Below are 24,596 nucleotides of genomic sequence, written 5' to 3'. Positions count from 1 at the left end.
TCGTTAACCCCCACCCAATCCCTCCTCCTTCCAACTTTCCAGTTTTCCCTCTGGAGAGTTTCCTTCTGAATTGATCTTGTCCACCCCATGCATCTTCTTCTGTCCAAATTTCTCCCCCATGCCTCTACCTTGGCCTTCAACTCTGCTGTTGGTGTTTATCCCCTCTCTCTGCAATTCCTTATTGTCCTGTTGCTTCCTGATCCATTTAGTGTTCTAGTGCTAGCTCTTCCACGAGCCTCAACTATGTATGCAAAAAATAAAATAAAATAAATAATGAGGTCATGGATGTTGCATGACCATGGGTCTTCCATGAGAGACCCCTAAAATTGGCAAGTGAAATGCTTGCTACGTTGATTGAGCGAGGTAGGAATAAAGACTCAAATGCGACTGTGAACACGGACATCACACTCGATCGGCCCCTGAGTGCACATACGCTTGAGCATCTTGTTGAATTACTTAACAATGACCACGCAGCATCAGAAGGTTACCTTTGTTCGTTGGGAATTCTAAGTACAAGGAATTACAAATTAATATCAGCTATAGGAGGCCATTTGGCACATCATATCCATGCCATATGCCCAGCACTTAAAACTCACATTCAATTAGCTTAATTATCACGTGTATTTTACAGTTAATTCAGTTTATCACCTGGATCAATTTGATTGTAACTTAATCTCAAGTGCCATGTTTACCATGAACTTAATCTTGCTCAACATCCACATCCCTTAACAATTAACGTACATATCCCATTTAATGAATCGCCGCATGGAATTTGGCCAGAATAGTCGGGCACTCGCAAAGGCAGACTCCTTTTGAAAGACACCACAGGATCTTCAACTTCCACAGACGATATGCAGACAGGATTGCAGGTGTTGTTACACCCACATGTGAAGAGAGGCGTGCCCTGAAACGCAACACCTTATCCTAGCACGACACCAAGTTTTACTCCAATTGGAGCCGCAGGGAAACAAACCCAGGAGCAGACCACTCAAAAGTGCAGCACTCATACGAGATATCCTGGAACCTCTAAGCCCACAACGATCGGCTCCCAGCTGCAAACACTAAACAGGTTGGACTCTATTTAGCCTCCAAGATGTGACAGGTAGTCATAGACAAAATGGAGGAATATTTGATCTTGCCATTTTTCTCCCAACCCCTTCATCCCTTTCTTGTACAATTCCCATCCTCCGCCAAAGCCTCTCTCCCAGCCCCCCACATCCTTCCCCTATTACCTCCTCCCAAACTTCTAACCCCATTCTCTTCAATGCTCTCCAGCTGCCATACCCTCGATTCCCTATTCTTGCCATTATTTCCTCAAACGTACTTTCATCATTCACTTTTCACCTCACTTTAAATAAGTAATATGTAGATGAACCGATACTCAACATAATCAAGACATCCAGTCGGGTCCCAATTCGAGCATATATATGCACCAATTGCACCATGTGGCTGCTGATTGCATTATGTCCGGGTGGTGTGGCGGTGCCGCTGATGCAGGGTCCCCATGTAGGTCAGGGCAGGAATTTGGAATGTATTCATGATGCCAGCGATGCCTCGCCCACTCTTTTTCCCAAAGATATGTTGGCAGAGGGGGACCCTATGCCTAACTGATATCTGTCCAAGGGATGGCAGATGGCGGACTCATTGATGCAACGCTCTACCTGTGAAATAACAATCCCACACAGTTTATCGTCGAGTCAAGAATCAAAGACAGAATAAAGAGATCAAAGGTGAGGTGAGCGATCCTGCCAGAATCCAGTTGGGTAATAATGTCTTTTTTTCCATGGCAAGGGACAGTGTTGTGGATAATGATAGGCCAGGGTTTTGGTTCTGCATGATTATGCAAGTGTTCGGACAGGGCTGGAGATGCACTTAGAAACGCAAAACTTCAGTGGCAACCATATTTTAAAATGACTGATAATCCCTTAATTTGCTTATGAAAATGTCACAGAAATACCATGCAAAGTAGCATGTTACAGCACATCCGTGAAAGCAAATAAGGAACAGCACACACATTGATGAATCGCCCCGTTTGCGGAACACTGGGATTACAGTTTATAGCTGGGTCGGGATTCAAACCCAAGCTAGCCAGATTAAAGTAGAGTGTGCATAACCAAAAACCATTATGTGAGCCCCATATGCACCCTGAGAATGCATTCAACCGACTCCTCATGCACCCCGAAAATGATAAAAACCACAGCTGAACTTATCCGCTAACGCAGACAGACATAAGCCTCCACGAAAACGAATATTCCATTACCGCCATTGGATCACTGTTTGCAAAGCTGGTCAAACATCAATTAGATAAATTAGAAGGCCATTATTTGATTACAACACAAATGAAAAGGAAAAACACAGCATATATGACAAGGTATAATTAGTGTTAGCAAGTAGTGCCCTTGTCTACAAAAAGAGCTAATTTTCTTGCAGAAAAAAAACCATGAGCATTAGTCGATTGATCATGTGACCAATAGTGTGACCAAACACGTGACGTGACCCCTACCAATGTTGAATCTAATGTTTCAGCAACATAGCCTAGAAGTACTGGAAACATTCCCGTTCCCCTCTTCTTTCAGCAGCGCCTGCTTCATAAAAGCCATCCACTGCTCTCGACCACAGAAACATCCAGGAAAACACCAACAAAGACTTTACAACACTTGGATGACACGGCGAGAATTCCGGTCAGCGAAGGATATGATTATATGAACCGATTCATGGCTAGTTTGACCGACTGTTGCTTAACCGTACAAGCATCGTAGAACGTGCATGTAAAACTTCAAGGTCAGCCATTTAAAAGTTCAAACATTTTCCATCGTCGTTGCTGTAGTCGTCTTTACTGAAAGTTCAAATGAAAGCCTCTGTCTTCCATTGTCTCTGATTATATTGATGATTATATTGATGATATTATATGTCTCTGATTCCTTAATATCTCTCCCGGGTTACTCCCTCCTCCGGTATGATAGACCTGAGCCTCGTCCTGGAGGTGGGGTTGCTATCTTTATCAAAAACTCTCTTCCTCACTCTCCTTGCACTGCCCTCTCTCCACCTCACCCCCAGGAGTACCTCTGGCTATGGCTTCCCCTTCGCTCCCACCTATTGTTCATATGTGTGTTGTACCGTCCCCCAAACAGTGATGACTCCATCTACATCTCGCTGTCTGATAACATGGACCAACTTCTATCTACTCATCCCAACTCTCTCTTCCTCATATGTGGTGATTTAAACTGTCATCATGACAGCTGACTGGGTGTGGGTACCTCTCTCAAACCCAAGCAGAGGGTTTGAATCATCAGCAAAGTCATGGAATCCATCATTGCTTCGGATATCAAATCCTTCCTCTTCTCCAAAGGCTTGATCTCTGATCATCAATTTGGATTCACACCAGGTCACTCTACTCTGGACATGCTGCTTCTGCTGTCTCAACAATGGATTGAGGTCCTCAATGTCAAACCGGAAATTAGAGCTGTCTCCCTTGACATATCACGTGCCTTCGATGCGGTCTGGCACCCCGCTCTGCTCACCAAACTCTCCTCCTATGGTATCCATGGAAATCTCCACGCATGACTTGCGAACTTCCTCTCTGGTCGCAGTCAACGTGTGGCCCTGAATGGATTTCTCTCATCTCCCCTTCCTGTTCAAGCTGGAGTTCCCCAAGGCAGTGTTCTGGGCCCTGTTATTTTTTCTGGTCTTCATCAATGATCTCTCCGACTCTCTGGAAAATCCTATCGCTTTGCTGATGACTCCACTCTCTGCCGCTCAAAACCTCATCCCTCAGATCGGCAGTCTGCAGCCTCCTCACTCTCTGCACACCTGGACAAATCATAGACTGGTCAAACAAGTGAAACATGTCTTTCAATCCTGACAAATCTCACACTCTTACTATGTCTCTCCAAAAAGACCATCTGGACAACCCTTCCATCTACTTTCTCAACAATCCTCTCCAAGAAGTTCTGTCATTCAAGCTCTTGGGTCTCACAATCTGCCATGATCTTTCCTGGGAAAACCACATTTCCAAGTTGGCTACCAATGCCAGTCGCCGACTGGGCATCCTCCGTCGTGCGAAGTCCTTCCTTGGCACACCTGAGCTCCTCACCACAGAAAAGGCTTTCATCCACAGTTCAATGGAATACTGCCCCTCTGGGCTGGTGTTCCTGCCTCACACCTAGCTCGGCTTCACGCTGTTGAAACCAAAGCTTTCAGAATCATTGGAATCTCCCGCGATGAAGCTAACTCTGAGAGCCTTTCTCTCTCTCACCGCAAGCAGGTTGGTGGTCTTTCTGTCTTCTACCGACTCCTCTCTGGCCTTCCCCCACCAGCCCTGTCTGTGCTCTGTCCCCCAAATACTCCTACAGGTCGCACAAGATCTGCCAGCAACCCTCTTCTGGTGAAACTGCCAAAATCAAGACTCTGCTCACCTTCACTCTTTCATTCCTCTTTTCTCCCGCCTCTGGAACAAACTCCCTCACTCTCTTCAATCCCACTCCTCCCTCCAGGTCTATAAAACAGCTGTTCACCACCATCTCTTATCTTCCCCCATCCAAAACCTTGATATTTTCTACCCCTGTTAATTCACCCCAAATGCACTTTTCTGAAATACCAACTTCTTTCCTGGAAGTTCTGGCTGTGTCCATGTGTTTTTTACCTCTCCCACCTCCACCCCCCTTCCCACGCCTCCTCCCCCCGAGCCCTCTCCCTCCCTCAGATCTCCCGATGTCCCTGCTCTCAAATGTTGTACTTGTGTGCTTCCCTCTCCCCATCTTATTTCCCGCTCCCTTTATTTTGTCTTGTGTGTCGGTTTGTTTTTTTGTCATTAATATTAGCTCTTACACGAGTCTCGATCTTGTATACAAAAAAAAGGGGAAAAAAAAGATGCGGCGATGTAAAAGTCCACACATTTTACCACAACGGTCCCATGAACTATTGTGGACGCCTCTTTGTGGTGGTTGTACCCCCAACCCCTCGTCCATCCCAAATCTTCCTCATTCTTCCCAGCTGCCTGGAATTGTCAGGGCAGCACGGTCACGGTCAGAGTACCCCATTGACCAGCCCTGTCCTTATTGTCTCTTTCTAACTCTGTCGTGGCCCTGACTTCATGAAGGCGGGGTACACTATTCTAGATGTGGGAGATCTCTGGGTCACTCCTGGGAGATCAATTGGATGTCTCCATGCCACGGGCATGTTCAAGAGAACTGTCCAGGGCTAAACAAGAACAAGAACAACAACAACAACAACAACAACAACAACAACAACAATCTCATGATTTTGTTTTAAAGTAACGTATTCGGAGGAAGGCCTGTTTCACATTAAGTGTTCTCCTCAGCAGTCAGGCACAGCGTGTGACGGGGTACACTATTTGGGGTACACTATTCTAGATGCGGGGTACACTATTCTAGATGCGGGGTACACTATTCTAGATGCTGGGTACACTATTCTAGATGTGGGAGATCTCTGGGTCGCTCCTGGGACATCAATTGGATGTCTCCATGCCACGGGCATGTTCAAGAGAACTGTCCAGGGCTAAACAAGAACAACAACAACTATCTCATGATTTTGTTTTTAGTAACGTATTAGGAGGAAGGCCTGTTTCACATTAAGTGTTCTCCTCAGCAGCCAGGCACAGTGTGTGAGGCATCCATCCTCAGACTGAACAAAACAGAACTCGGCTTTCATTATGAGTCTCAGTCGTTGGAGTCTTTAGACCATCAGGTCTGAAGGAGATTAGCTGCATGGAAACAGTTACATGGAATTTATAATCCTGCCAATGGTGTCAGGCCCAGGTGGATCGTTTGTTAAAGCCTTGAGGGTTTACGTCTCTTGCTCTCCCTATATGACTCAGAACCGTGGAGTCTGTTTGGTACCAAAGGTTATCCTTAGTCGGTAGATATAGCTGTATTAGCATTAGGAAAACTGTGCCGTTCGCTCAATAATTTGAGGCCTCCTAAAAAGCGAAGCAATTTGATATGTTCCGCATCACATGACAGAGTTTTGCATGAACAAATCAATGATTCCCTACATTATACTATAATGTTTTCAAATATAACATGCATTTTTCCAAATGATTTTGGTTTTTCAATGTCCATTGTGATTTGATGTTTGTTGTATACAGTCGAGGCTTGGGGAAGAGTGAGAACACTGAACGGATCGGGTCACAACAGAACAAAGGAACAGTAAAGAGAGGGGAGAAACACAAACAGCAGGGTTGAGGGACAAAATAGAGGGAGACTTGGACAAATAAGGGATCTGGGGAGGAATGATTGGCAACGGAGAACACACATGGTGGGCAAGATGGATACAGAAGCAAACTCTCAGGAAGGAAACAGTGGAAAGTTGGAAGGGGGTGGGGGCTTGGGGCTTAACGTGGGTAGAAAAGATGATGGTTTTGGATGGGGGATAATCTGAGATGGTGGTGAACAGCTGTATTGAAGGCCTAGAGGGAAGAATAAAAATGAAGAAAATGTGGAAGTTCATGGTTCCACATGTGGGAAAAAAGAACAAATGAGTGAAGGTGAGCAGTGATCCTGGATTTTGTGAGTTTCACCAGAAGGGGTTGCAGGCAGACAACGCGCGTCTTGCATGGAAAGGGGAGAGGGTGCAAGACCAGAAAGGAGGGCGTAACAGACAGAGAGACCACCGACCTGTCTGCGATGAGAAAGCGATTACTCCCCTAATTAGCTTAATCGCAGGAGATTCCAGTGATTTTGAAGACTGAGATTCCATCGTGTGGGATTTCAGAGAATTAAAAGATGTTTAAATAAATTTGTGGCTATGTCATTTGTTGCCTCCATTATGACATCATCCATGGCCAAGGTTGGTGATAGGACTGAATGGTAAAATGGTGCAGCACATTAACTTCCCAGGATGAAATGCTGCACAAAGTATGTGTTTTCCTCAGTTCCCAAAATGTTCCTTTTTTGTTCCAAAATGTTCCTTTTCTTTTTTTGCCCATCTAGTCAAGGAATTAAAAAAATGCGAGTGTCTAAAAAATTTATCCGACCAGTCACATCGCCACTCGAGTCCAAATGTCCCTTTGAATTAATGAAATCATTAACAAAAGATTGGGTTTGGGAACGCCTGCATTAATCCAAAATTCAAAAATACAACTGATGAAATTTCCCCATTTCTCAGAAAAATCCAAATCCAAAAATGTTTTTGAAGCAGGAATGCTTACACTATGCATGCCTGTAATCATATATGCTGCAAAACACGTCTCTTTACGAATAATACAACTTTTTAACATTTGCATCAAAGTGAAAAGCGTTCTGCGAAATATGTTTTAGGGTGTGTTACATAGTTTACAAGTAAGGGTGGGACACACCCTTCTCCCCATTGAGGCAACATCAAGCTTCCTTTTGGCAGCCATCGCGCTTTACGTGTTCTGCTCGGCTGGATGGTGGACTTTAAGTGTGGGAATCACAAAACTGCATTGCGCAGCTTCAAACTCCTGGGATCAATTCCTCTGGTGCCTGAGAAGGTAACATTTGGTAAGGAGGCCATGATGGTGCGTAAGGATGAGTTACTGCAAGCTTAAGACTGAGCTTTCTCAAGATTGCAGTTAACAAGCAAAGCAAAACGGTGGGGTTGAGAGTAAAACTGAACGAAGTGTATTTAAAGCTTTCTCTGTAGTTTAATTGGCGAGTACGCATCTGACAGCATGGTCCATGGATATCTTAGCAAACTTGCCTCTGAGCTGCCAATTGTCAGTTCGATTCCCGACCCGATTATAAGCCGTCGGATTGGTGTTTCACATTGTGCGTTGTATTGTAGAGCGCACCAGCCCTCGCATGGACATCAATCCCATTGTCTCTTTCACGGAGGGTTTTCATTCTTTTTTATTTACAGGATCAAAGGCTCGCGGAGGAGCAGCGACACAAATCGCACAGACGGACACATGAGACAACACCAGACTTGCACATAAACACAGCCACTGATATTGGGGGGAAGTGAAGTCACTTCCCAGAGCACCCTGGGCACCAGAGAAATCATCTTTATGATGTCGCCTTTCTCTCCGCACTCAGCGGGGAAATCGAGGAGGAATTTCTTCCTCCCCACGGATGCCAACATATGCAGTTTTTTCCCCTGCTCTATCCTTTAAAATGCTGAGATTCAAGCAAGGAAGCAGCACATAACATTTTAAAGCCTTTGTGAGGATACGGCTGGGTTCCAACTGCCGACCTCCCAGAATCAGTGCGAAGACTCTAAACCAGTGGCTCCCAAACTTTTTTTTATCCACAACCAAAAATATGAAATCACATTCGCTTCGTAACCCAAATGGTACCGATGATAGAAATTGGCAGAGAAAGCGTTTTCGATGTGACCCCTCCTTCCCCTCAAAATCTGGGACTTCGAGGGTTTTTTTTCAAGTTGTGGTCGCAACCCTGGGTTTTGTAACCACTGCTCTCAACATTATGCCACCGATCTTAACCTGACACCCCAAACAAATTCCAAAATTGCTCCCCAAATTAGCTTTAGTCAAACATCAGGCCTGGCCAGAGCCTTCGTGAAAGACTTGGGGGCAATCGACCTCCTGCATTCGATCCCACAAGAAGGTGGGATTAATTGGAGTGTTTGAAGCCGGGTAGTAGCGTCTAATTGGCAAGTGACGTCTATACGTCACAAGTAAATCACGTGATACAAAAACAATGGCCAAAACAAAATATGAAACCTACATAATCTGTCAATTAGAAATCAACTGTTTCAGCCCTTATCAATTTTAAATTTTTTAAAGAAATACTTTGCAACACGAGTTCATCATGTTTCCTTACGAGTGCCAGCTGCAAATTAACTCGGGTATCAAAGGGAGGAAGATCCATGACAATCACATCTCAAAAGATAAACACAAAAGTTAGAAGATGAAATAGCTTGTGTTTTCCAAGTATTGTTGCGGTTTTGGAAGACCCTGGGGAGTTACATCCAACACATGAAGGAACCCTTGAGTTTAGATATATCAGTAGTATTTTCTTTAGATAGATTACTTTTCCCCTCATATCAGTGGCCAGGGAAATGTGTTGTGTTTGTGCAGCAGGTTTGAATTACCTTTTTAACTGTTCTCAACATCCTCTCTTCTTATCTCTTCCCATCATTCCTATTAATCTTTCTTGTTCCACGCACTGCTTTTCTGTGCATTCATACACACTTTGCAACACACAAACCCGCATTTCATTGCAAAACCAAAATACAAAGCACATCCAAATGAACATCACGAGGTACCACTGTGGAACATCCAGGATCAGACGGCGCAGCAACATGGGCAGGGTTACCAGAGGATGGTGTCGCTGAGCAGGGAACTTGACCAATAAGCGTGTCCTGACAACAGCTGCGCTCCAATGTGAAGGCAGCATCATGAACAACAAGCTATGCCAGGATACTGGCCGGCTCTTAGGCCATGCCTCGGCTGAGGGCTTTACAAGACCGGGTGGCCCAGAACTCAGAGTTGTGTGCATCCAGGGAACCAGAGAGCCAGAAGGAGTCCTCAAGAACGAGTCAAGTGAACGCAAGCCGCTGCGCAGACGGGCTCTGTTGAGAGTGTTCAAGCCAGCTGAGGAGCAAGTGCAAATGATCCGTGGAGCTCTTTCCCTGGACGTGCCGGTGATTACATACCGACTTACACAATCTTTCTCTTGCTTTCCCTAATTCGAATCGTTCACTTGGAATGCATGAAGAGCAACCAACGATTTCTCCCTCGACTAGCTCAGAGCAGGGGTACTGATACGCATTGACGATTTCACTTATGCATTGCGAAACATTCACCGTACTTGATTTATAGGAGTGGGGCGTCAAGAGCACAGATCCCTATCTGGGGGATTCGTTTGCCGGGAAGGTAACGCGGGCATTGGACACGACGAGGACCCTACCTAAATTAATTCTCTCAGATGGCATCCGTGGTTGCTTAGCAACCCGTCATGCCGGCCGCAGAGTTATCGATTAATGATTCGATTTTGGTGAAGATCCGAATAAGGATCCACATCAGAGAATTATTTTATATTGAAGTGATTCTTCACCATTGAGATATAGGGGCAAAAACGATATATATGACGATATTTCAAAACGTTGTGGACGACTTATGACAAAACTTGGGGGATGAGTTGGTTAGGCGATAGGAATAAGCTGATTAGGTTTTGGCTCAGGTTTTGTATCAGTTGGATACAAAACGTAAACTGTTCAGCCTGGTGGAGGTATGCGCTCTACCGAGTGCAATTCTACTTTTTATGTATTATATACATATATATATGTGCAATATACATATTGTGCACATGTTGTATTATATACACACATGCGATGTGTGACATGTTGTACAGCGGAATGTTGTATACAGGCATCTTGTACGTGGGATATTGCACATATTTTGTGTGCGCGCACACACACACACACACACACACACACACACACACACACACACACACACACACACACACACACACACACACACACACACACACACACACACACACACACACACACACACACACACACACACACACACACACACACACACACACACACACACACACACACGGATATTTTGAGACCCAGGAGATTTCTGTTCCATCGCCCGAGGCCCACCCACATGTGGGGATAGCAGGCATGCACAAGTTACATGCACACACACATGAAAGGTGGACACATCGAGGCCTGGGAGGGCTCAGTTCCACTTTATGAAACCCACATTTGGAGATAACAACCAACGGCACACACAATTCTGATGTACTCGTACCACACTGTGTTATATAGAACGTTGGTGCTGCCGAAACAATTTCTTGGCAAGGGTTATACTGGGTGGTTTGCCATTGCCTTTTCCTTTTATTCAGTAGTTAGGGCAGGAATTTGGAATTTGTTCATGATGCTAGCAATAGCTCACCTACTCTTCACGATGGACACCGTGGGATCTTTAACATCCACAAACTCATGCCGGCAGAAAGGACGCCCAATTTAACGTTCACAGAAGGGACATATTGACGAATCACCATGCCTGTGAAGCACCAGGATGACAGCTTACAGTCGGGTCAGGATTCAAACCCCAGCTAGACAGTTTAGAGTGAAACGTTCATACCTCTAGGTCATCCTGCCTAGAGGTACACACACACACACACACACACACACACACACACACACACACACACACACACACACACACACACACACACGCGCGCACACACACACACACACACACACACACACACACACACACACACACACACACACACACACACACACACACACACACTCCAGACTTATGGACCAAGTGAATTGTAGATTTATGATAAATGCGGATATGTGAGGTTTTATACCACTTACTGGACACCACAACAACAACACAACATGCATTTTAAAGGCCATTTTCCCTGCTAGAGCGGGGGTTAGCCTTGCGGTCCCCATGACAATCTTCTCCATTTTGCCCTATTTTCTGCATCTCTCCTTGTTAACCCCCTTGCCCGCATTTCTTCTTCCACCATCTTTAGCCAAGTCTTTCTCGGTCTTCCCCGTCTTCTACTTCCTTCTACATTCATTTCCATCACTCTTCTCAACCAGTCACTTTCATCCTTCCTCAACACATGACCAAACCATCTCAACCTGTTCCTCTTCACAGCATCAATCACAGGCTCTATTCCCATCATCTTTCGCAATTCATCATTTGTCTTCCTCTCTCTCAACGATACTCTGCACATCCGTCGAACCATTCGCATTTCCACCCTTTCCAACCTTCGTTGCTGCTCTATGTTCATTACCCATGTCTCGCTCCCATAAATCATAACACTTCTCACACATGCAGCATACACCTTTCCCTTCAGCTTCAACGACACTCCCCTCATCATCAGCACGCCACTCAATTCCCAAAACTTCTTCCATGCACATCTCACTCGAGCAACCGTTGCCGAGTCTGATCCACCTTCTCCATTCAGCATGTCTCCGAGGTAGCAAAATGTTTTCACACCTTCCAGCTTCACGCCGTCTCCAAGATCCAACTCAACATTTCCTCCATCTGCAGCTCCCTCTGTGCACACCTTACATTTGAATGTAGCTGCCACACTGGTTAATGACCCTCTCAGACCACTACATTTTTGATGAACCCACTCAGCGCACATTGTACACTGAATGGAGTTCACTCCAACACCCTTCCTACACACAGCACAGGGCCACTTCCCAGTTCTTTCCACCTCACCACATGCTTTACCACTTGCCATCACCTTCGTCTTTCCGATATTCACCTTCAGACCTTTTGTCTCCATACATTCCTTCCACGTGTTCATCTTTTCCTTCAGTCCATCCATACTTTCCGCAATCAACACCAGATCATCTGCATACAACTCCCACGGTAAACCCTCCTTTACGTTCTGAGCCAGCACCTCCATCACAGCTACAAATAGTAGTGGACTTAGTACCGACCCCTGATGCACTCCCACCTTCACCTCAAACTCACCACTGTTCCCGTCCTTCGTCCTTACAGCTGTGCGCGCTCTTTTGTACATTGCCATCACTACTCTGATCAACCATTCCTCCACTCCTAACTTCCTCAATGCCCATGTCAATACTTTGCGTGGAACCCGATCGAATGCTTTCTCCAGATCAACAAACCCAAGAAACAACTTCTTCCTCTTCTCCATGTACTTCTCCTGCAACTGCCTCACAATGAAAAGCGCGTCTGTCGTTCCTCTTCCTGGCATGAATCCAAACTGCATTTCGTCGATCTTCACTTTCTTCCTTATCCTCCTCTCCAACACCCTTTCCAATACCTTCATTCCATGCTCCAATACCTTTATCGCTCGGTACGAGCCACACTCCAGAGGGTCACCTTTCCCCTTGTATAGAGAGACGAGGGTATTCAGTTCCCAATCCACTGGAATGCGGCCTTCTTTCACCACCAGATTACAGATCTCTGTCATTCTCTTCACACCCCAACTTCCTGCTGCCTTCAACATATCTCCCACAACTCCCGTTGGCCCTCCCGCTTTTCTACCCTTCATTGCTTTTATCGCTTCCCCAACTTCCTTCTCAGTTATCTTCTCTGCCGGTCCTAAAACTGGGTTACTCTCCATGTTGCCATCCCATTCATTCTCTGTATTCAACAGCATTTCCATATATCTTTTCCATCTTCCTTTAATTCCATCTGGGTCAACAACGATTTGTCCCACTTCATCCTTCAAGCAACTCACCCCCATCAGATCACACCTCTCTTTCGCTATCTGCTTTGCAATCCTGAATACTGCTTTCTGACCCTCTTCCGAATCCAAGCGTTCTCCGAACATTTTCCTACATGCCTCCTGCGCCTTTGCTCCCTCTTTCTTTGCAGCCTTCCTGGCTGCCTTATAACTTTCATGCTCTGCTGTTTCTGCTCCCGTACCCTTCGCCTTCTGCCACTCCTTGAACTTCTTCCTCTTCTCGTCAATCCTCTTTCCAACTTCATCATCCCACCACCATGTTTCCGAGTGACTCGGTGGTCCTTTTGTCCATCCACATACCTCACCAACGGCTCCCAACAGACTAGCTTTCATTGACATCCAACCACTTTCAAGCTCAACCACATCATCCTCGACCCTACTCAGCCTCTCTTTTAATGCCTCCCTTACTGTCACCTCTTTCAACCTCCACACCTTCATTCTCGGTTGGTACTTCACCCGCCGAGCTCTCCTCGCACCTTTCACCCTTACGTCGCAGACAACCAAGTGGTGCTGTGAAACAGCCTCCTCCCCCGGGATCACCTTTGTGTCCCGGGGGTGCCCCCTATCTCGCCTACGCACCATCAGGTAGTCAACGGTTGTCGTCGACCCACCTGACGTGTATGTAACAAGCTTATTATCCTCTTTCTGAAACTGAGTATTACAAATCAACAAATCAGCTCCATCAGCAAACTCCAAAATCCTTTCACCTTCTCCATTTCTCACACCATATCCGTAACCCCCATGAACTCCGTCAAAACCATCCATACTCTTTCCCACATGTCCATTTAGGTCTCCTCCTACCACAACAACTTCCTCATCTTTCACGTTTTCCATCAGCTTCTCTATCGCACACCAGAACTTGTCCTTCTCTTCATCGCTTCGACCAACCTGCGGAGCATATCCCGAGATGACGTTCACCAAGAGCTTTCCAATCATCATTTTCACCATCATCAACCTATCACTCACTCTAGTCACACTCACCACACTGTCTACAAACTCCTCAGAAAACAGGACACCAACACCATTCACGCCCTCCAGGCACCCTTGCCACACAAACTTGTATTTCTGTCCCTGCCTACCCTTCACCATTCTCACACCACTTCCCTTCCATCTCGTCTCTTGCACACAACATATGTCCACTCTTCTTCTGACCAATACTTCCACCATTTCTCCTGATCTCCATGTCATTGTCCCTACATTCCATGTCCCAAACCTCAGAAACCGATCTCCACTTCGGGCTGTACCCTGCCCACATGTAGTTGTAATTGTAATCGTCATGGTTCTCTTTTTGAGGCAATGTTTTTATGGCCGGATGCCCTTCCTGACGCCAACCCTCTTCGTCGCCTCTTACGACACGCAGGGATACGGCGTACCTATTCTTATCCAGGGTACACACTGGGAAACGTTTAAAACATGGAAATTCTGGGGGGGGGGGGGGGGGGCGGCGTCAGCATCACGGCTGCGGTTTAAACATATTTAAATAAATATTTAAACAAAACCATGAAAAACAATCTGGGAAAAGTCTCTAAGTGAGAACGTGGATTTGAGAAAGCAGGAGCAGAGGTGAAAGAAAAACGAGATATAGGGGGCGGGGCACAAGTCGAGACGAGGAGGCCGCACGAGACACCAGGCCGCACGAGGCGCGAACAAAGAAACGACTAATTACACACAAATTTGCAACAACTACAAAACCAAAACCAAATAGAAACACACAATAACACATACACAACAAAATACGCAGCGGAAATTTGACAAAGAAACGAACGGGAAAACACTCAAACTTTGATGCCGTGGAGAGATCGAAGCAAGCCCCGTCGCGCGAGGGACCTCTGAGCATGGAATAGCATGAGTATCTGAACCTGAGAGCATGGAATCCGGGCAAGCTCTGTGCAAAGTTCTGCCCAATGGCCTGGTATATTGACTTGAGAACAACTTTGGTGCGCCTGGCATATGCAGTGTGCCGTTTATCTTCTGTTCCTACTATTCCTACTATTCTCTGAGTTGTGGTTGTCTACTCACAGCAAGAACAAAGACATCTATCCGTGTCAGGGGACATGATGTGTACAGTGTTCTCTTGCTGAGAAGCGTATGGGGCATGTAAAATGAGTACAATGTCCACTTCTTCATGGTTTTTTTTTCTGGACACCACGCAGAAAGATATTGTTACGGCCCGGGGATCGGGTCCATTTATTTTTATTTTTTTTGTATACAAGATCGAGGCTCGTGAAAGAGCTAACATTAATCACACAGAAAGACAAACCGACACATCAAACATATAACATGGGGAGCGGTAGACAAGATGGGGCGAGAGGGGGAGGAACACAAACACAACTTCTGAGAGCAGGGACATCGAGAGATCTGTGGGAGGGAGAGGGCTTTGGGGGGGGGGAAGGCATGGGAAGGGGGGGTGGGAGAGGTATAAAACATATGGACACTGCCGGGACTTCCAGGAAAGAAGTTGGAATTTCAAACAAGGTGGATCTGGGGTGAATAAGTGGGGGTAGAAAAGATCAAGGTTTTGGATGGGGAAGATAAGAGATGGTGGTGAACAGCTGTTTTAAAGACCTGGAGGGAGGAGTGGGATTGAAGGGAGTGTGGGAGTTTGTTCCAGAGGTGGGAGAAAAGAGGAATGAAAGAGTGAAGGTGAGCAGAGAGCCGAGATTTCGGCAGTTTAACCATCAGAGGGTTGCTGGCAGATCTTGTGCGACCTGTAGGAATATTTGGGGGACAAAGCACAGAGAGAGCTGGGGGAGCAAGGCCGGAGAGGAGTCGGTAGAAGACAGAAAGACCACCTACCCGCCTGCGGTGAGTGAGTGAAAGGCCCTCGGAGATAGCTTCATCACCGGAGATTCCAATGATTCTGAAAGCTTTGGTTTCAACAGCGTGAAGCCGAGCTAGGTGTGAGGCAGGAGCACCAGCCCATAGAGGAGAACAGTATTCCATTGAGCTGCAGATGAAAGCCTTGTATGTGGTGAGGAGCTCAGGTGTGCCGAGGAAGGACTTCGCACGACGGAGGATGCCCAGTCGGCGACTGGCTTTGGAGGCCAGCTTGGAAATGTGGGATTCCCAAGAAAGATCATGGCAGATAGTGAGACCCAAAAGCTTGAGCGACAGAACTTCTTGGAGAGGATTGTTGAGAAAGTAGATGGGAGGGTTGTCCAGTCAATCTTTTCGGAGAGACATAGTAAGAGTGTGAGATTTGTCAGGATTGAAAGACATGTTCCACTTGTTTGACCAGTCTGTGATTTTGTCCAGGTCTTCAGAGAGTGAGGAGGCTGCAGACTGCCGATCTGAGGGAAGAGGAATGGAGCGGCGGAGAGTGGAGTCATCAGCAAAGAGATAGAGAGGATTTTCCAGAGAGTCGGAGAGATCATTGATAAAGACCAGAAAAAGCACAGGGCCCAGAACACTGCCTTGGGGAACTCCAGCCTGAACAGGAAGGGGAGATGAGAGAAATCCATTCAGGGCCACACGTTGTCTACGACCAGAGAGGAAGTCCGCAAGCCATGCATGGAGATTTCCATGGATACCATAGGAGGAGAGTTTGGTGAGCAGAGCGGGGTGCCAGACCGTATCGAAGGCACGTGATATGTCAAGGGAGACGGCTCTGATTTCCTGTTTGGCATTGAGGACCTCCATCCATTGTTGAGACAGCAGAAGCAGCATGTCCAGAGTAGAATGACCTGGTCTGAATCCAAATTGATGATCGGAGATCAAGCCATTGGAGAAGAGGAAGGATTTGATATCCGAAGCAATGATGGATTCCATGACTTTGCTGATAATTTTGGAGCAGGCTGATTGGTCTGTAGTTGCAAGGATCTGTTTTTGCACCTTTTTTGTGTAAAGCGGTAATGTTTGCTGATTTGCAGGATGCTGGCAGATGACCTTGAGCAAAAGAGAGGGTGAAAAGAACAGAGAGAGGGTGAGATAGAGCGGCAGAGCAGGATTTTAGGACCCGTGGGCTGATGCCGTCTGGTCCAGTTGCAGAATCAGAGTCGAGATTTGACAAAAACTCCTCCACCTTGTCAGGAGAGAAGGACACAGAGTCCAGGAGCAGTTGGGTTCGACTGGGTAAGGTGGGAACAGAGAGAGATGGGTTTGGGACACAGGATTTTGAGGCAAACACAGAGTTGAGGCATTCGGCTTTGTCACGTGCGGTGTCAACTGTGTCGCCATTTGAGGTAAGGCCAGATTTAAAAAAAGGGTCGTCGATCATCCCCGCCCGACCCTACGAAACACACCCGACTCGAAACTTTTAATTTTTTATTTTGAAAAAAATCATTAAAAACGATCTTTTCACATTCAAATTTGGCGCCGTTCTGCACCGCATGCGCAGTGCGTGCTGCGCAGAGCGTCGCAAGTGCCTTGGGCAACTTCATCCATTTTACGTTGGCCATTCATGGCGGCTATTGTGTGAGATTTTTCCCACTGAAATCTGGATTGATTCGTGCTAGAATCGGCTTGAAATGCCTATTGTGATCGCATCAATAGCCCGTCAGGGCTCTTCCAAGACGGTGAAGGACTGGTTTGCGTGCAATATCGAGTTGGATGTTACAATCTCGGACTTCTATGCAGAGTTCTCAGACGGCAAGTATGATGGGGATAGGGAGCCATTGCCTGACGATACACTGGGTACTTTTGTCAAAGTATTCGCCGGCCCCAGTAAAACTGACATGACGAAAGTTTCACCAGCTTGCAAAGTTTCTGATGTGACAAAGACTCTTGGCTCATTTCTCAAATTTGTGTTGGCTGCAGGCACGGCCACGGATCACAGGATGGAACCCGATGAATGAAGAAATAAAATCATTTTGAGGAGAAAGGAGTCTTTATTTCATATTTTTCCACGTCAACAAAACTCAATGGAAAGTAGGAAAAAAATATAAAAAATAAAAATAAAAACCTCCCTCCCTACCCGAACTTTTGAGAAAAAAGGACGCTCAACAACTTTTTATTTTTATGTGGCCTAAGGGAGGGGATGGAGGGGGAACAAACATCAGAAACGGATATGACCAGACGCCACCAGGATTTGGAGGAAGGAAACAGGTTTGAGAGTTCATTCTTGAGTGTGGAGAGATCGTGCTTCCTGGCACTCCTGAGGGTAGACACACACTTGTTCCGAGCTTGGTGGAAGGAACTGAGATTGCCTTCAGTTGGATTAGCCTTCCAAGAGGCAAAGGCAAGTTGTTTCAGGGCAACTGCCTCACCACAAGATTCAGTGTACCATGAATGGGAGGAAGGGTAAGACAACTGAAGACGAGATGGGATAAATCTGTGCATGAGAGAGAGCAGTTTGTTTTGGAAGAATTCCCAGGATGAGTTGATGTCAGAGGCAGTGGAGATGGGAGACCAGTCCAGATGATTTATGGCTGCGTGAAGACCGTGCCAGTCGGCCTGAGTGAAATGCCAGACTCGGCGACGCTGAGGAGGCTCTCTGAGAATGGCCAGAGAGATGTCCACTTTAACAAGCACATGATCAGAAGAACCGATTGGGGCAGAAGAAGAGCAGCAGACATTAGCAGGGAAGTTTGTCATGACCAAGTCTAGAAGAGAAGATACACCATTGGCTGAGATCCGGGTCGGGAAATTGACAGATTGTGTCAATCCCAGTGAGTCGCAGAAGTCCTTTGCTGAGGTGCCATGGCTGGTGACAGATGAACCCACACCCAGCCAGCTGGCATGATGACAGTTGAAGTCGCCACATATGAGGAAGAGAGAGTTGGGATGAGTGGATAGAAGTTGGTCCATGTTGTCAGACAGTGAAATGTAAATGGAGTCATCACTGTTTGGAGGACGGTACAGAACACATATGAACAAAAGGTGGGAGCGGAGAGGAAGCCGTAGCCAGAGGTACTCCTGGGGGTGAGGTGGAGAGAGGGCAGTGCAAGGAGAGTGAGGAAGAGAGTTTTTGATAAAGATAGCCACCCCACCACCAACCAGGACGAGGCTCAGGTCTATCATCCGGAGGAGGGAGTAACCAGGAAGAGATATTAAGGAATCAGAGACATCTTGGAGGAGGAAAGTTTCTGTTAAGCAGATCAAGTCTGGATTGTCAGAAGCAACCTGTATGGAGAGATCAGTCAGGTTTGAGCGAAGGCCCCGGATGTTTGAGGTCCATACCGTTAATGAAGAGAGAGGGGGAGCATCGGGTACAGGACGGAGGAGAGAGGTAGGGTAAGATGAAGGATGAGAGGGGGAGGTAGGGAGAGCAGTTGATAGTGTGTCAGAGATTACAGAAGAGTTACAAGAAAGGGAAGGATGAGGAGAACGAAAGGTTTGATGGTGAAGGGATGAGGCACAGTGAGGGGTTGTTTGAGGGGGGGCAGAGGAAAGTAGAAGGGGAGGAGGCAGCTTTGAGGAGGAGGAGGGGGGAGGGAGAATTAAGAGGGAGTTAGCCTCGGTTCCCTCCCGAACTTACAGGACCTGAGGCTGCCACGCACAAATAACTTCATACTTCGGCAGGTTGCGAACCAGCAACTACGAATGTCAATTGGACCGTTGTGTGATAGCAGGGTCCAATCGTCTAACACCGCTTACCTATACCACGTGACAGTTTCAATCGGGGAACGTACCTTCCCTCCAGCGGTGTAACACTTTCTTTTGTTCCTGGATGGAAATTTAGACGGCCGAGCAACCGTTGGTACCCGCCGGGCTAATGCTAATTTTGGTAACATTCTGACTATTAAAGATCCTTCACTACATTCAGGTCCGCATGGAATGGATACAGTCCATACCAATGATAAACACACAAATTCACTTTTGATATTGCAGTGCTTGTAATATGTGGGATTCGAAAGCTGGCTGGTTGACATTGTGCATGCCAACAGCCAAACAATACGTCCAACTTGCTACAAACGAGCAATTCTTCATTGTTAAAACAATTCATGTGAGAAGGCCTTCTTTGTAACAAATGGAATTTACAGCCAAACACACCTGAAATGTAAATAGTGAAAGGAATGTTGGAGGGCATTACTAGATATGACTTAATCACATCCTTGAAATGAGGGGACAACGTAAACCTGCAACTCCCATGCAATGTGGCTCCTGCAGTGGCGATTCAAGCTGATAAATAAGTACGTATTTTGAAAGTTATAAGATGCATGAGAAAGCAGAACCATAATCTGAGTGGAATGACATAATGTGTGCAACTGGCTAACTCTATATTTAAAACTAGAACGGCACTTGGTAGAACGCATACCTCCGCTAGGCTGAACAGTTTGCCTTTTGTATCCTACTGATAGGCCGGATCTGAATTCGGACCTTGACAAAAATCGAATCGGCTTGTTCTCGTCACCTAACCAACTCTTCCATCAATTTTTGTCATAAGCCACCCACAACGTTTTGAGATATCATGATAAAAACAGCATATGTCGTGTGTGGCCCTATCTCTCGATGGTGAAGAATCACTTGAAAAATTAATAACTTCGATGATTCGGATCCGGATCTTCACCAGAATCTAGTCAATTAGCCCTTGTCATACTGTATACCCAACCTGTCCACCAAGTGTAATCCAAATCCGTCCATAATTTTTTTAAGATGTGCTCACAAACAGAAAAAGAAGAAGGATGTCGTACATGCGATACTTGCGAAGTCCAAATAAACAATAGTTGCCAATTTGGTAATTTCGAAAATTTGACTTATCAAGTATTTTACAACAACAAACACAACAACAGGCATTTTAAGGCCATTTTCCCTGCTGGGGGGGGGGGGGGGGGAGGTTAGCCTTGCAGGCCCCATGACAATCTTCTCCATTTTGCCCTATTTTCTGTATCTCCCCTTGCCCACATTTCTTCTCCCACCACCTTTAGCCAAGTCTTTCTCTGTCTTCCCCGTCCTCTACTTCCTTCTACATTCATTTCCATCACTCTTCTCACCCAGTCACTTTCATCCTTCCTCAACACATAACCAAACCATCTCAACCTGTTTCTCTTCACAGCATCCATCACAGGCTCTATTCCCATCGTCTTTTGCAATTCATCATTTGTCTTCCTCATGTCTTCCTCTCACTTATCAAGTGTTTTACATCATTAGAAAATATCTGTATGTGGCCTGTGGCTGCTGGTTGCATCGTTGCTGGGACCATGGCTAAGCCACTGATGCAGTGCCAGTTACCAGTGGCTGGTACTCATTTTGCCAACCTCAGAAGGATCACAGGCTGAGTCAACCCACTTGGTGTTATTTAACGGTGCGACAGGGTCTCAAAATCAAGACCATAAGATCTGCAGCCAACACCAGGCTTTTTTTTTACATGATTGAATGTTATGCATAAGAAATTTGGTTGATACATTTTGTAATCGCGGCCTAAAAGGTCATGTATATGTTTGTATGTATATGTATAAGTCATGTATATGTTTCAGATGGCCTGCCTTGACCTGATCTTTAACCAAATTTGACCAAATTTTCCTCACATATACTCCAGATACAGTGCCTTCAAATATTCACACCCCTCGACTTTTTTTCACATTTTGTTGTGTTGCAGCCTGAATTTAAAATGGGTTAAATTGAGATTTTTTTTTGTCACTGATCTACACGTAATGGCTAAAATGTCAAAGTGGAATTTGTTTTTTTTACAAGATAATAAAAAATGAAATCCAGAAATATCTTTTACATATGTATTCAACCTCAACCTGTAATCTTCAACCAATTTTACATTCTAAGGCTAACCCCCGCTCTAGCAGGGAAAATGGCCTTAAAATGCATGTTGTGTGTGTGTGTATATGTATTCAACCTGACGGCATCAATCCTGTTCTTCCGCTCTTTCACTCCCTCCCTCTGTTCTCTTCACCCTCTCTTTTGCTCAAGGTCATCTGCCATCTGCTTGGAAATCAGCCAACATCACCGCTTTGCACAAAAAAGGTACAAAAACAGATCCTAGCAACTACAGACCAATCAGCCTTCTCCCAATTATCAGCAAAGTCATGGAATCCATCATTGCTTCAGATATGAAATATTTCCTCTTCTCCAATGGCTTGATCTCTGATCATCAATTTGGTTTCAGAACTGGTCACTCAACTCTGCACATGCTGCTTCTGCTTTCTCAACCATGGATGGAGGTCCTCAATGCCAAACAGGAAATTAGAGCTGTCTCCCTTGACATATCACGTGCATTCGATACGGTCTGGCACCCCGCTCTGCTCACCAAACTCTCCTCCTTTGGTATCCATGGAAATCTCCACGCATGGCTGGCGGACTTCCTCTCTAGTCGTAGTCAACGTGTGGCCCTGAATGGGTTTCTCTCATCTCCTCTTCCTGTTCAGGCTGGAGTTCCCCAAGGCAGTGTTCTGGGCCCTGTGCTTTTTCTGGTCTTCATCAATGATCTCTCTGACTCTCTTGAAAATCCTCTCTATCTCTTTGCTGATGACTCTACTCTCTGTCGCTCCATTCCTCATCCCTCAGTTCGGCAGTCTGCAGCCTCTTCACTCTCTGCAGACCTGGACAAAATCACACACTGGGCAAACAAGTGGAACATGTCTTTCAATCCTGACAAATCTCACACTCTTACGATGTCTCTCCGCAAAGACCGACTGGACAACCCTCCCATCCACTTTCTGAATAATCCTCTCCAATAAGTTCTGTCACTCAAGCTTTTGGGTCTCACTATCTGCCATCATCTTTCCTGGGAAAACCACATTTCAAATCTGGCCTCCAAAGCCAGTCGCCGACTGGGCATTCTCCGTCATGCGAAGTCCTTCCTTGGCACACCTGAGCTCCTCACCACATACAAGGCTTTCATCCGCAGCTCAATGGAATACTGCTCTCCCCTCTGGGCTGGTGCTCCTGCCTCACACCAAGCTCATCTTCACGCTGTTGAAACCAAAGCGTTCAGAATCATTGGAATCTCCCGCGATGAAGCTAACTCCAAGGGCCTTTCACTCACTCACCGCAGGCAGGTTGGTGGTCTTTCCGTCTTCTACCAACTCCTCTCTGGCCTTGCCCCCCCCAGCTCTCTCTGGGCTCTGTCCCCCAAATATTCCTACAGGTCGCACAAGATCTGCCTGCAACCCTCTTATGGTTAAACTGCCAAAATCAAGACTCTCTGCTCACCTTCACTCCTTCAATCCTCTTTTCTCCCGCCTCTGGAACAAACTCCCTCACTCTCTTCAATCCCACTCCACCCTCTAGTCAGGTTCACTATGTTTTTTCGTTCAAAATTTTGGTAGATTAGCAAAACTATACATTTTTGGAATATTCAGAGCACGAGGAATCCAAAAATTAATGTTTACATTTGCGTAGACACCTTTGCGAAAATGACACTCAGGACAGTGATGAAGATCTGTAAAAGCATATTCCTGAACGGTATAGACCTCGTAGATCCTGTGTATAGGACTTATAGTTCAATCTGATACTACCTATAACAACCTATAACTTCAAAGGACTTGCAATATCATGTATTATGTAATACAGTTATATCACAAATATAAAGACAATGGTTTTCAATTACCTTTGTTTGTTGCTTTTCTATAATCCTGAGCCCTATTTTGAGGCCTTTATTGGATTCCTTGACCCAGAAAACATAGGATTAGCATATTTAATTAAGTCTCTAGGTTGACTAGAAGCTGAGATCGCGCAAAATATGTATTTTATGGCGGCCATTTTCAAAATGCAAAATGGCGGCCATGCAGGTGTCTGTGCAAATGCCAACATTGATTTTCAGATTCTCCATGCTCTGAATATTCCAAAAATGTATAGTTTTGCTAATCTACCAAAATTTTGAACGAAATTATATTTGTTAACATAGTGAACCTGACTACTCCAGGTCTTTAAAACAGCTGTTCACCACCATCTCTTATCTTCCCCCATCCAATACCTTGATCTTTTTTAGCCCCGCTAATTTCACCTCAAATCCACTTTTTTGAAATACCAACTTCTGTCCTGGAAATCCTTGGTGTCCTTGTCTTTTATACTTCTCCCACCCCACCCCCCCCCCCCCCCCCACCTTCCCACGCCTCCTCCCCCCAAGCCCTCTCCCTCCCACACATCTCCCTGCTCTCAAATATTGTGTTTGTGTGCTTCCCCTTCTCTCCCCATCTTGTCTTCCGCTCCCTCTTTTTATATATTTTGTTTGTCTGGTTGATTTGTTTGTGAAATAAATGTTAGCTCTTTCACGAGCCTCGATTCAGTATACAAAAAAAAAAAAACCAAAACCCCCCCCCCCCCTGAATCAATGCTTCAATCAGTCCTTTGGCAGTGATTACAGCTTTGAGTCTTCTTGGGTATGTCTGTATCATACCCAAGATGTGACGTCACAATGATAATTTTGACGTCATAGGTCACGTGGTATGGCAGCTACCTTGGATTAAACGTAAATAAAGAAAAAATATTTCTCAGAAACCGTTGAAAGGAAAAAATTAAAACTTCCAAAAGGGAACAAAAGCATGATAATGATGACATCATAGGTGAAGTGATATACCAGCCAAAAATGTTTTAATCTAATTCCTTACCCTA

The 24,596-nt window shown here is 45.7% G+C and overlaps 1 protein-coding gene across 1 annotated transcript in view; it reads right to left on the bottom strand.

The window, feature by feature from the left end:
* The window catches only part of LOC137421979 (histone-lysine N-methyltransferase ASH1L), a 328,014-nt gene that overhangs the window by 184,988 nt on the left and 118,430 nt on the right, over positions 1-24,596 (bottom strand). The window lies entirely within an intron of this gene.

The sequence above is a fragment of the Myxine glutinosa genome, chromosome 2, assembly GCF_964187855.1.
Source record: "Myxine glutinosa chromosome 2, kmMyxGlut1.1, whole genome shotgun sequence".
Lineage (NCBI taxonomy): Eukaryota > Metazoa > Chordata > Myxini > Myxiniformes > Myxinidae > Myxine > Myxine glutinosa.
Note: the sequence above shows the minus strand (reverse complement) of the source record. Positions and strands in the feature narration are given on the sequence as shown.